This window comes from Brienomyrus brachyistius, chromosome 22, assembly GCF_023856365.1.
Source record: "Brienomyrus brachyistius isolate T26 chromosome 22, BBRACH_0.4, whole genome shotgun sequence".
In the NCBI taxonomy this organism is placed as follows: Eukaryota; Metazoa; Chordata; class Actinopteri; order Osteoglossiformes; family Mormyridae; genus Brienomyrus; species Brienomyrus brachyistius.
The window spans coordinates 8,638,494-8,651,716 of NC_064554.1; the positions used below are offsets into that span (position 1 = coordinate 8,638,494).

At 46.2% G+C, this 13,223-nt stretch overlaps 1 long non-coding RNA gene across 11 annotated transcripts; it reads left to right on the forward strand.

Annotated features, from left to right (window-relative positions):
* The first annotated feature begins 11,782 nt into the window (after positions 1-11,782).
* Positions 11,783-13,203, forward strand: LOC125718187 (uncharacterized). 11 transcript variants are annotated; one of them, XR_007384792.1, is made up of 7 exons: positions 11,783-11,915; positions 12,076-12,115; positions 12,236-12,275; positions 12,356-12,474; positions 12,595-12,674; positions 12,835-12,914; positions 13,034-13,080. It is a non-coding gene; the product is annotated as an uncharacterized LOC125718187 (long non-coding RNA). The 11 variants fall into 11 exon arrangements; XR_007384791.1 differs by lacking the exon at positions 12,076-12,115 and adding an exon at positions 12,156-12,195; XR_007384794.1 differs by lacking the exon at positions 12,076-12,115 and adding an exon at positions 12,955-12,994 and having other exon boundaries at positions 12,156-12,275; positions 13,034-13,056.
* Positions 13,204-13,223: the final 20 nt, after the last annotated feature.

Consider the following 13,223-nt stretch of genomic DNA (forward strand, 5'->3'; position numbering starts at 1 on the left):
ATCTTCTGAGTGCCTTTATTAGCAAGAAAACATCATATCTCTGATTAATCAAAGTAGCCTCCTCGAGCAGTTATAACAGCAGGGAGACTTTGAGGCATTCTCTCCACACAGGACATTAAATACTGCTCTGTTTCATGGAATGAAACAGTTAACTAGTGCATTTAAAGTTAAAGGACAGCCTAGATCACGATCACCACGCAACCAGTTAATATGGTGTCAGACATGCACTGTACTATACTCTTTCCACATTATAAAGGAAAGTTCTTTTATCTCACTTTTCATCTATAATTGACTCAACTCAACTTTCCACTGTTTAACATGAGGAAAAATCTGCAGTTTATGAAATGAATGGAAAAGTGGTATGCAAAAACGTTTGTCTGGTAGTATATATATATATATATATATATACACTGAACAAAAATATAAACGCAACACTTTTGTTTTTGCTCCCATTTTTTATGAGATGGACTTAAAGATCTACAATTCATTCCAGATACACAATATTACCATTTCTCTCAAACATTTCTCACAAATCAGTCTAAATGTGTGATAGTGAGCACTTCTGCTTTGCTGAGATAATCCATCCCACCTCACAGGTGTGCCACATCAAGATGCTGATCTGACATCATGGGTAGTGCACAGGTGTACCTTATACTACCCACAATAAAAGGCCACCCTGGAATGTGCAGTTTTGTCTCACAGCAAAATGCCACAGATGCCACAAGCATTGAGGGAGCGTGCAATTGGCATGCGGACAGCAGGAATGTCAACCAGATCTGTTGCTCGTGCATTGAATGTTCATTTCTCAACCATAAGCCGTCTCCAAAGGCGTTTCAGAGAATATGGCAGTACATCCAACCGGCCTCACAACCGCAGACCACGTGTAACCACACCAGCCCAGGACCTCCACATCCAGCAGGTTCACCTCCAAGATCGTCTGAGACCAGCCACTCAGACAGATAATGCACGGCCCCATGTTGCAAGGATCTGTACACAGTTCTTGGAAGCTGAAAATGTCCCAGTTCTTGCATGGCCAGCATACTCACCGGACATGTCACCCATTGAGCATGTTTGGGATGTGCTTGACCGGCGTATACGACAGCGTGTACCAGTTCCCACTAATATCCAACAACTTCGCACAGCCATTGAAGAGGAGTGGACCAACATTCCACAGGCCACAATTGACAATCTGATAAACTCTATGCGAAGAAGATGTGTTGCATTGCATGAGGCAAATGGTGGTCACACCAGATACTGACCGGTTCTGAGTCCCCAGACCCCCAATAAAGCAAAAAACTGCACATTCCAGGGTGGCCTTTTATTGTGGGCAGTATAAGGTACACCTGTGCACTACCCATGATGTCAGATCAGCATCTTGATGTGGCACACCTGTGAGGTGGGATGGATTATCTCAGCAAAGCAGAAGTGCTCACTATCACACATTTAGACTGATTTGTGAGAAATGTTTGAGAGAAATGGTAATATTGTGTATCTGGAATGAATTGTAGATCTTTAAGTCCATCTCATGAAAAATGGGAGCAGAAACAAGAGTGTTGCGTTTATATTTTTGTTCAGTATATATATATATATATATATATATATATATATATATACACACACACACACACACACACAAACAAATATAAACACATGTCTATGTATTAATACAGACAACACAGGGCAGAGTTTAAATTGCCTATGTTTAGAAAAAATTCTATAGCAATTGCTATAAATTTAAAATTGCTTAAATTTAAATTTAACGTTTGCTTTGGTACTTAACTCCCTTGTTCTGGCATCGGAAGACTTGCTTTCTTTGCAGGCTTTTCTGCTGTCTTAAAGCTAGTTTGTTTAATTACGGCAATAATTACTTGACTTGAAGACCCTTGCTCTGCTCCAGCATTGGTTGCCAGTCCTTAAAGATACAGAACGTCTGACTGGACCAGAATCCTTAAATCATGGTGGTCCATTCACAGCTGCTGGTGACTGGCGTGCTTCAGAGGCTGATCTGAAATCAGTGACAAAATAAGTGCCTTATAATGAAATACAAACACTCTGACACAATCGTCAGTATTGATCTGTCTACCAGAGAAATGCATATCCATTATAAGTAGGATAAAGTGACACTGATGTCACGGGTCCTTTGTAATGAAAATTCCTCTTTCTACACCGGCATTTAAAATATTTCTAAAAGTGTTGTATTAATGTGCATGTTTGTTTCAAAAACATACAAAGGCCTCTCGTGGATTAATGACGAGGGCTTAAACTGAACCTGGGCTTAAACTGAACCTGGGCTTGAACTGAACCTGGGTTTAAACTGAACCTGGGCTTCAGCTGCTCCTTCAGCATCGATGCTAATGATGATGCATGTGGTCCTCTTATGATGCTGATGGTCGATGATCCATTAGAGGGTGCTGGGGGTGGGGGGGGGGGGGTCATTTCAAGGAGCTTGACTGTACAGGCTTAGGGGTAAAAGAATATGAATCTATCCATTTGTCCTACAACCGCATGTTAGTGGTCTATACCTGCAGGTCTGATGGCCTGACAGAAGGCAGGGCAGCTCCGGCCCTCCTGGGGCCCCTCCTAGGGAGGTCACTCTGGGGAGGGGGGACAGAGACACGGGGCCACCTCAGTTTTTGTTATTCTCCACCCCACATTTCTACTATACTTCCCAATCTCTTAACCCCCCGAACGTGTCGACGCTCTAAGCACCTTCTCTTTCTGTTCTCCCCATCAGATAAGGTACGGCCATTTCGCTGTCCGGGGGGGGGGGGTGGTGAAGGACAGTGATGAGTGGCCACAGCGCTCATTGAAATTCCAGCTGGGGCGACGGGCCACGCTGTTCACGGTAGCCAGCGGAGGGCGCTGTGCACGGCGGCTGGAACAGCCCGTGGCCCTGCCCAGGAAGCCATACACAAACCGCGTTCCCTTCAAATAACACTACAGCAGCTTATAACATTAAGTGAACCCCCCCCCCCCCACCCCGCTGTGGGGCTTTCTGTTTTATGAATGTGTAAAAAGGTCACGGCGCTTACTTTACTGCCACCCTTTTGCCGGGAAAATTAAATAGTTTTTTTGCACGGCTGCTCCCTGGAGATTACGGCACGGCGGCATGTAAGGAAGGCGGCTGGCATTGACGTTTTAATTGGCCTTAATGATTCACTGCAGAGCGTTTCCACGGCACTGGGAACGAGGGTGCAGCCAGGCAGAACCCCCACAGACGCCCCCCCCCCCCCCCCGCCCCCACCCGAATCAGCTGGTAGAAGTCGAAGGGTTTCTCTGAGAACTCCAACTTTCACTGGAGAAGAGATTCAGACTTTCCAGCCCAAGGCGACATGCCTGGTGGGTTTCAGGAAAGCGCGGGTTTTAAATAGAAAAAAAAATCATGAAAATGACCTCAGGCGACTCCCAGTCTGAAGGCAGAAGAAAAGGCAACGTATTAAAAAATGCAAAACAGATATGATTTTTAAATCACGCGGCACAGCATTGGAAAAAGAATCAAAGGCCATAATAACATGTGGTAAATTTGCACTTCAATTACCGACAGTCGAATACAGTAACAATTAGCCTTTGTAATTATTTGCATACTGTCAATTACATGCTGCATCTTTCCCCAGAGTCATTTTTAATGAAGTCCACCCCAGGGTTTGGGGTTTCCATGATGTAACTGATCAGTACCCATGTTAAATGGCATGTTTTGAAGGCAGTGTGTTTGAAAGTAGGTGATGTATGCACTAAACTGAAGAACAGCTTCACAAATGACAGGAGGGCTCACCTGTGAGTGCGTGGCGGTCATGCATCTCCGCTGCAGGATCATGGGCGGATGACTGCGACCCCAAGCCGATAAACAGTGATTGTGAGCCGGGCATGGCTGGTATCCATGGCAACACACGTGGGGGCGGGGCCATGAGACACGGCACAGAGTCGCTATACATCTGCATCCGGCAGCCTCTGTCGTTTTCCCACCATTGGGAGCATTTTCCTCACATAAGCTATATAAAATTCTTTGTGGCATGGATTCCACAAGATGTTGTAAACATTCTTTTGGGATTCTGGTCCATGCAGACATGATTGCGTCACTTAATGCCTGCAGATTTGTCAGCCGCACATCCACGTGAATCTCCTGTTCTACCACATCCCCAAGGTGATCTATTGGATTCAGATCCGGTGACCCGGTGGCCACTGAAGAATAATAAACTCATTGCCATGTTCATGAAACCAGCTCGAGATGCCTGTTGGTTTGTGACTTATCGTGCTAGAAATAGCCATTAGAAGTTGGGTAAATTGTGGTCATGGTCATTAACAATATGTGAATATGCTGTGTTATTCAAGCAAAGACGGATTGGTATTAACGTCCAAAAGGGTGCCAAGAAAACATTGCCTTCACCATTAGAGCAGCAATCCAGCCTGGAATGTGGACACATGCCGTTTGGGTCCATGGATTCATGCTATTGACACCAAATCCTGACCCCACCATCTTCATGCCTCAGCAGAAATCAGACCAGGTGGTTTTCTAGTCTTCGTCTGTCCAGTCTTGGTAAGTCTGTGCCCACTGTAGCTTCTGTAACCTCGGCTTTCTGTTTTTGGCTGATCAGGAGTGAAACCTGACGTGGTCTTCTGCTGATGTAGCCCATATGCCTCAAGGTTCGATGTGCGGGGGTGCTGTGCATTCTGGGATGCTCTTATGCTCATCACAGTTGCACAGTGTGGTTATCTGAGTTTCTGTAGCCTTTTTCTCAGGTCAAACCAGTCTGGCCATTTTCCTCTGACCTCTCTCATCAACAAGGTATTTCTAGCTGCAGAACTGCCACTCACTGGGCGGTTTTGGTTTTTCGCAGCATTATGATTAAACTCTAGAGGCTGTTGTGTGTGAAAATCCCAGAGGATCAGCGTTAGTAAAAACATTCAAACCAGCCCATTTGGCACCAACAAGCATGCCAATTTCAGCAGGGTGGTCAGGCTAGCATTCCCCCCCCCCCCCACCCGCCCAGTCTGTAACTAAACAACATGCTCCACGGGGCATGGGGGTCAGAGTTAGGTTAGCAACCGCAGTGCAGTGTGCTGGTGCCAGGCTCACTGCACCATGCCAGCTAGCTGGGCCCAACACACTGATCCCACAGCCTCAAGTCGTCATTTATCCACTTACTTAACACCCCTCCCAGATCATTCATTACAACAATGATCATTAACTTTGTGACAGTACAGTTGAGGAGTTTGGTTTTGCTTTTCCCATTGAAGTCTATCATTTCAGAGATCATTTTTGGGCAAATGAGTGCAAAACTTTAAAATTTGTTTAATTTTCCACACGGGGCAGAAGAGATCACATGCTCTGAAGTGTTATTTACGTTATTGGTGTATTCACCCCTGTCAGCATTCTCTAATGGAAAATTCAAGCTCTGTTCAGTTCGGAAAGTCTGAGGCGCCGTGGGCATCCATGGCGGAAGGACCAGCCACAAAACGAGTGTGGATCACTGGAGCGTGAAGGCAGAGGCCAACACTAATGGACAGGAAGAATATTATTACACGTGGCAGCATTCTTAAAATGGACCAATTAAATCAAGCAAAGGCAATTGCAGATCTATTCACCGTCAATTTTGATCCAAGGTCCGAAAACTGTGCAAACAATTCCACTATATACCGTTAATATGGCTGTAGACAGATGCATTCTGGGAAACGTATGCCCCCCTCTAAATCAATGGCATCAGTAATTATTTCTGTGTGGCACATTTCATGGCCTCCTCGTTATCATGGTGCGCCCTTGTGCGGCTAAATGACCTCGCCATTCTGCAGGTTAATTAGCTGGCAGGATTATTCACCACCGTGTGAGATCAGCCAGTTGGGAGGAACTGCAGTCAAGGGAGGCCGGATGACAGGCCCCTGGAATGAAGTCTTGTCATGTGGTGCTGGAGGCATGACCTCCTGGGCTGTGAGGCACACAGACAGGCTAGTCCTATGAATATATCTGAGTGCATATAGAGACAAGGAATTCCTTCAGCTGTTATATACAGTATTGTGCTAAAGTCAGACACAGAGAATGTTTAAAGCTATTTATCTGGGTAGAAAGTGTATATTTGCTCAGAAATAAAACATTAGAACGTAGGCAAAATAACAGTGACACAATAAAAAGCAATAAGATTTTTTTCTCTCCTCTAAAGGGTCACTGATATCTTGTGGAATGCCTAGATGAACACCACTTCAGTTCCTAAACCTCTGCTCAGGGGTACCCCAGCCATGTGTTTCACTCACTTAATCGATGAACTTATTTGTATAATTAAGTTGATGAGGTTTCCATTAGCCGAATCTGGAATGCTAGTGGTTCAGTCAACAAATACATGAGTATATTGAATAGTTACTGCAAATATTGGGGTAAATTTAGATTTTTTTAAATGGATAAACTAACACATTTTATAAAAATCAGTGTTACAGCAACAACAAGATTATTTAAACATAATTTTCTATGCTTGCACTTTTTTACTTGCCTGGTTTTTCTCTGTTAGACAGTTTGACTGCTGTGTGTAACGTATAACTCATCTATATCAAACCCACAATAGTGTGTATTTTTGAAGATTAAGCATGGATATATTTTGTAATGTTGCAGTAAGAGATAATAACAAAATGATAAAAAAATATATACAGACAACGTGGTCTGTTTGTTTATCTATGATGACGGGCTCTTTCTGACCCCCCTGAAACAGCACCTTACCTGAGTAACTTTAATACACACTCCCATCGAGTGAAACGACAGGAAGAGGCAGTGCTCTAGCCTACGGGCTGTCGGGGCCCTCAGCCTGAGGCATGTGAGTGCCGACAGCCCAAAGTAACAAACAAACAACAAAGAATTAAATAAATAAAGATTTTCTGGTAAGGGAAGGTTTTAAGATCCTCAGGTGTCTGTCTGACTCACACAGGATGGTGACTCCTGCTGGATTCGGGAACTTCTGTCTGTTCGGCTGTCGTTCCGCATTCCCCCGCCCACATGTGAGCAGCCAGCCCTGCTCTCGCTGCCGAGTCTGTCTGTAGGTGTGCAGGTACCTGATTTCATCACCTTTCTGGCATAAAACCGGACTTGGTTTCAGTGACCATAGATTGAAGATCCCCTCACTAAACACCATCACGAGATTCAGTCAATTTCTCAGACCCGGTGTCTGAACCAAGGGTATGTTCACCACAGAAAGGAAAAATTCAGCATTCTGTATTTAAATAAAACTCTGAATTTACTTCTATAGTAAATTCAGCCAATGCAGAGCATGTGCCGATAATATCAGCCTGTTATCAGAACTGCAGAGGTTTGTTTTAATTGAACAAGTTGATAATGGAGCTTTTGATAACCAAATCGTTGCTGAAGGGCCAGCTCTCTCCTTCCCAGCTTAAGGGTTTAAGGATTCTCTGCACAGAAAATGAAAAGCAACTTAAATCTACGGCAGCTTACACAGAGAAATCTATGTTCTATCATGAGCAGAAAACAGTTAATATTCTGCCCATGACGCTGACATTTCCGAACGTAATACAAGATGCTTAGGATTCATCCTGATATTTATCTGCTGTCTTAATTCATTTGTTTCGTCCTTTGAATCCAGCTCCATTCTTCTCCAAGAAAATACGTATTTGTCCCACTAATATCTGGCATCACTTTATTTGCAAACAATGCAACCATAAGTCTAGATAATCAATGGATGAATAAACATGAAAGGAGCTGTCACTGCATTTGGCAGCATGATGTCAGCTGTTACCATAGTGATTCAGAGGCGCCCACAGACAGGGGCACCGCTAGAGATTTTGGGCCCCATGAAAGTATATTAAATTGCCCCCCAATCCAGATATGTTCAGAGATTTTTAGGGCTGCTTTGTTTGATCACCAAGATATGGCGCACCATGTACTGCTTTTGTGGATGGATGGATGGATATACATTACATGTCATAGAAGTCTAAGAGCAGATGTCCACCATCTTAATCACCTCATCCTTTCTTCTCTTCCTCCACCCTACCTCTGGCCTAATCCATTCATCTCCTCCTCCACCCTACTTCTAGCCTTATCCATTCTTCTTTCTCCACCATACCTCTAGCCTCATCCTTTCTTCTTTTCCTCCACCCTACCTCTAGCCTCATCCTTTCTTCTTTTCCTCCACCCTACCTCTAGCCTCATCCATTCATCTCTTCCTCCACCCTACCTCTAGCCTCATCCATTCATCTCTTCCTCCACCCTACCTCTAGCCTCATCCTTTCTTCTCTTCCTCCACCCTATATCTGGCCTAATCCATTCATATCTTCCTCCACCCTACCTCTAGCCTCATCCATTCATCTCTTCCTCCACCCTACCTCTAGCCTCATCCATTCAGCTCTTCCTCCACCCTACCTCTAGCCTCATCCATTCATCTCCTCCTCCACCCTACCTCTAGCCTCATCCATTCATCTCTTCCTCCACCCTACCTCCGGCTGCCATTTTATGTTGCTTGCAGCTCCACTTTTCCTATGATATATTTGTTCACATTAAAGTTAAATGTGATTCAGTTTCAAGTTAGATATTTCACTTGGCCTGTCTGAATCTAATAAGGCAATTAATTCAACTTTTCCTTTCACAGCATATAATGACTTTAAAGCATATGATAAAATAAGTTTTATGCTTTCTGCAGAACTATTACAATTTCTAGAACCTACAACAAAAAAAAATCAAAGAATCCAGATTTGTGAGCGTATGTTCAAGTTCAGAGAAGAATCCTGAGAAAAATGCACTTATAAGGGTCATGAAGAGCAATAAATGGTAAAATGGTCCTTGATTGAAGGTTAAATATGTCCACAACAGCCAAAGTATAATGGAAATATAAAATGAATATTTTGCAGTGAGAATGAGAAACTTTTCAATTTCCATTATTATTAAGTAACGATCACAGCAGATTACAGTGATTTAATTGAAATCAAAGTCAAGTCACACAGATGTAAACATCGTCAGATTGGAACTGTGAGGATAATTAAAAATCCTAATTAGTTCCTCTACACTGTACTGATAAATGCAGCACATAGCAAACAGAGGCCCTACCCAGGAAGGGTTTACAGTGTCAAAACATAATAATCCTCACAGATTCAATATGTATTTTTCATGGCGAGTTCTGGCAGTAAAACAACCCCACATGCTTCTATGGTCGATTGTATTTGGACTTTACACTCCAAATGTCTGATTTAGGAAACGGCAATTTGTACCGAATGACAGAGGTTCCTGAAAGCATTTAGCAATGAGCTTTCAAGACAAAAACACAAGAGCAGACTCATGCTTCTAAAGAGGTTCACTTTTTGTTTTAATAAGGATGTTGGGCTGAACATTTTGCCCAAAGCTATCATTGAAGCAGGAAAAATAAAATCCCAATATTCCGCTCGGGTCCAGCCGGGCCGGATTCACAGAGGCAGACGGCAAAAACGAAGACGGGAGATGTCTCTCGTCTGTGAAGGTCAGGCGGAGCCGACGCCTCAATCAGCCCGTCCTCCATCATCTGCTTCCTCTCCTCCCCCCGTCCTGCATCCCCCCCAGGCTCTCCGTCACCATGGCAGCCCGACAGGACATCAAGGCCCCGCCTTCAGCTCTCGCTCTTTGAATGGGACCTACCAGGGCCTGGAACGGATCCAAAGCGGAATGCAAGGAGAGCAAGTGCAGGGCGAAACGAAACATTTACGGTGCCGGTAATAGAGGCGGGGAGCTCCCAGCTCCCAGCGTAACCTTGAGCCATCGAAAGGCGTGAAAAAGCTGGGAATTTTTTGTATGCACTGGCTGTAAAGAACTATTGTTGCTTTGCTGAATGCAAAAAAACTGAGATTTTGCATATTTCATGCACTATAAGCTCTGCCAGGGTCACGCTTTCTCACAGGGGATTCGTGTGGGTCTGTGAGATCCCTCCCTAATCCGACACTGCGAGACCCGTGTGACGCCACACTGCTGTGCCCGTGTGGCCGCGTGTCGGGTCGAGAGGCTGATGCGGGAATCTGCAGTGCGGTTACCGGGAACACAGCCCTGGCAACCGGAAGCCACAAGCGGCAGAGACACTTCGAGCGGTGAGCTGGCCAGAGCTCAGCAGGAAACAGCGCGGCCAGACACGAGGCCAGCAAACGTTTACCGCGAGGACGCCGGGACCATTAATTACCCTCCGAAAGGCTGGTGTGTGGAGCCTGTCGGATATGCTCCTACGTGATTGTGAAGTGTAAATCACAAGCAATGCTGTGCAGACGCCCGCCAGCATGCCCATAGCTCCACAAAGCTGGACTCGAGGGGAAGTAAAGCTGCGTTTTTCAGCCGCCGGTAGGACGTCCTTAAATAAGGTGCGCAGTGTGACGTGAAGGCAGCGGCCCACCGGATTGGGTCACACCCTCGGAGGATGTGCAGGCTGTCAGGCGGGGACGTTTCCCCCTGTGAAACTGCATCTTAATTGCCATCTTCATGTATAAATCCCATCTGTCCTCTTAATATAGTGTATTGTTCTGAAGCCTTTGACCCCCCCTGCCTTATATGGCTGGTTGTAGATGGCGATGGGGGAGGGGGGTGTGACTCATCTCTCTCATCCTAATGAGAGCCATTAAGGTATGCGGCCGCCTGCCCCTCACCCTGTACCCACAAGTGACGTGGAAAGTGGGTTTAACCCGACATAATAGGAGGCTCACAAATTCATACTGCATAAAATCAGAGCCAAAAACAAATGAATTGTCACTTTTATGGGAATATGACAGCAACCCCCCCTCCCCCCACCCCGCAATTTATCCTGGCACTTGATATGGCCCAGTTCCAAACTCCTTAAGTAAATTAAGGTACTGCTATTAATGTAACTTCAGTTTAAACCTGCACATGCCAATGCCTGTAAAAATGAAACTGAATAATGGTGCAGTGGCCGACGTCCATCCCGGGCACTTAGCAGGGCCGCCAAACGCGCCTGTATTTAATACACTTTGGCGCGACGAGGCCTCATGAACACGCATCTCCAATCTACTGACGCTACCCAGTGATTCATCAGCACCATGCTGCTTGTTTACATCGGAACAAATGCAGAATAAAGAATCCAGTTATTTTTGTACAGTTATATAACACTTACAATATCAAAAAACCGATGAATAATCACATGCTACACCACTACAAGATCAAACATGCAAAGTATTTAGCTATTACTGAATATTATACTCCCTTTGCTGATATACTAGAAATGTTCAAGATAAGGTTTAAAACGCCATTTATTCAGCATCTAAAAGAGATACTAGATTCTTAAAGTGTTTAAGCTGGGATACTGAATGGTAACAGTAGTACTGTTCTGGTCCTGATACTTTGTTAGCAATACTTATATTTTAATCATACTTACTTTGACTGCTGAGAGTCTACCGCTGGCTGCTTTAATAACACAGCATTAACAGGAAGCACCTTGTAATGCTTATTTTCATAACAGTTGGCTTCACACAAACAACAATATGCAAGAAGGGAAAAACCAAACTAAAAAAAACTTTTCATTTCACCCTTTCTGGAATGAGAAATTTTGCTCACTTCCTTCCAAAGGTGAAGATAAAAAAAAATAAAACATTTTCTGTTGACAGGGGAGAGAATATTTGCAGTGACACATCTCAGCAGCCACGGGCTGCTATGTGTCTATAGGGGACGTGTTCAGTCAGAAGCGGGAGAGGTCACCCGAGGGGCAGCCTGCAGTCGGGCCGGAAGAGGCGGAATAAACCGGGGACGCGCTATGATTGGATTAAAGTGAGACCACAAACCAGGGTAGAAAATGAGGACTAACGATAAAAGTCTCAGTCTCTGAAATTAGACACAAAACTGATACATTCAGCTACAAAAAATAAACACCCTGGCAGTGAATCAGAAAAATAATGACAAATGCATAAATAATACATGCAGTTTGAGGCCTAAGACAGACATGGTAGGGTTATGGAGTGTGATGCGGTAGGTGGAGGGGGCTGCCAGGCATAGGGAGTGTGATGCGGTAGGTGGAGGGGGCCGCCAGGCATAGGGAGTGTGATGCGGTAGGTGGAGGGGGTTGCCAGGCATAGGGAGTGTGATGCGGTAGATGGAGGTGGTTGCCAGGCATAGGGAGTGTGATGCGGTAGATGGAGGTGGTTGCCAGGCATAGGGAGTGTGCTGCGGTAGGTGGAGGAGGTTGCCAGGCATAGGGAGTGTGATGCGGTAGATGGAGGTGGTTGCCAGGCATAGGGAGTGTGCTGCGGTAGGTGGAGGAGGTTGCCAGGCATAGGGAGTGTGATGCGGTAGGTGGAGGGGGTTGCCAGGTATAGGGAGTGTGATGCGGTAGGTGGAGGGGGCCGCCAGGCATAGGGAGTGTGCTGCGATAGGTGGAGGGGGTTGCCAGGCATAGGGAGTGTGACGCGGTAGGTGGAGGGGCTATCAGGCATAGGGAGTGTGATGCGGTAGGTGGAGGGGGTTGCCAGGCATAGGGAGTGTGCTGCAGTAGGTGGAGGGGGTTGCCAGGCATAGGGAGTGTGATGCGGTAGGTGGACGGGGTTGCCAGGCATAGGGAGTGTGATGCGGTAGGTGGAGGGGGCCGCCAGGCATAGGGAGTGTGATGCGGTAGGTGGAGGAGGCCGCCAGGCATGGGGAGTGTGCTGCGGTAGGTGGAGGGGGTTGCCAGGCATAGGGAGTGTGATGCGGTAGGTGGAGGGGGTTGCCAGGCATAGGGAGTGTGATGCGGTAGGTGGAGGAGGCCGCCAGGCATGGGGAGTGTGATGCGGTAGGTGGAGGGGGTTGCCAGGCATAGGGAGTGTGATGCGGTAGGGGGAGGGGGCCGCCAGGCATAGGGAGTGTGCTGCGGTAGGTGGAGGTGGTTGCCAGGCATAGGGAGTGTGATGCGGTAGGTGGAGGGGGTTGCCAGGCATAGGGAGTGTGATGCGGTAGGTGGAGGGGGTTGCCAGGCATAGGGAGTGTGATGCGGTAGGTGGAGGGGGCCGCCAGGCATAGGGAGTGTGCTGCGGTAGGTGGAGGGGGTTGCCAGGCATAGGGAGTGTGATGTGGTAGGTGGAGGGGTTGCCAGGTATAGGGAGTGTGATGCGGTAGGTGGAGGGGGTTGCCAGGCATAGGGAGTGTGCTGCGGTAGGTGGAGACGACACTAACATGAACATCAGCTGAACGCTTTCACTTTATGTGCCCTTGTAAAATGGCATATGTGTCGTGATATACACGCTGGTCACATACTCGACTGTGGTTCTCAGTATAGCAATTTCAGATGCTGCCACCTTGTGGACGA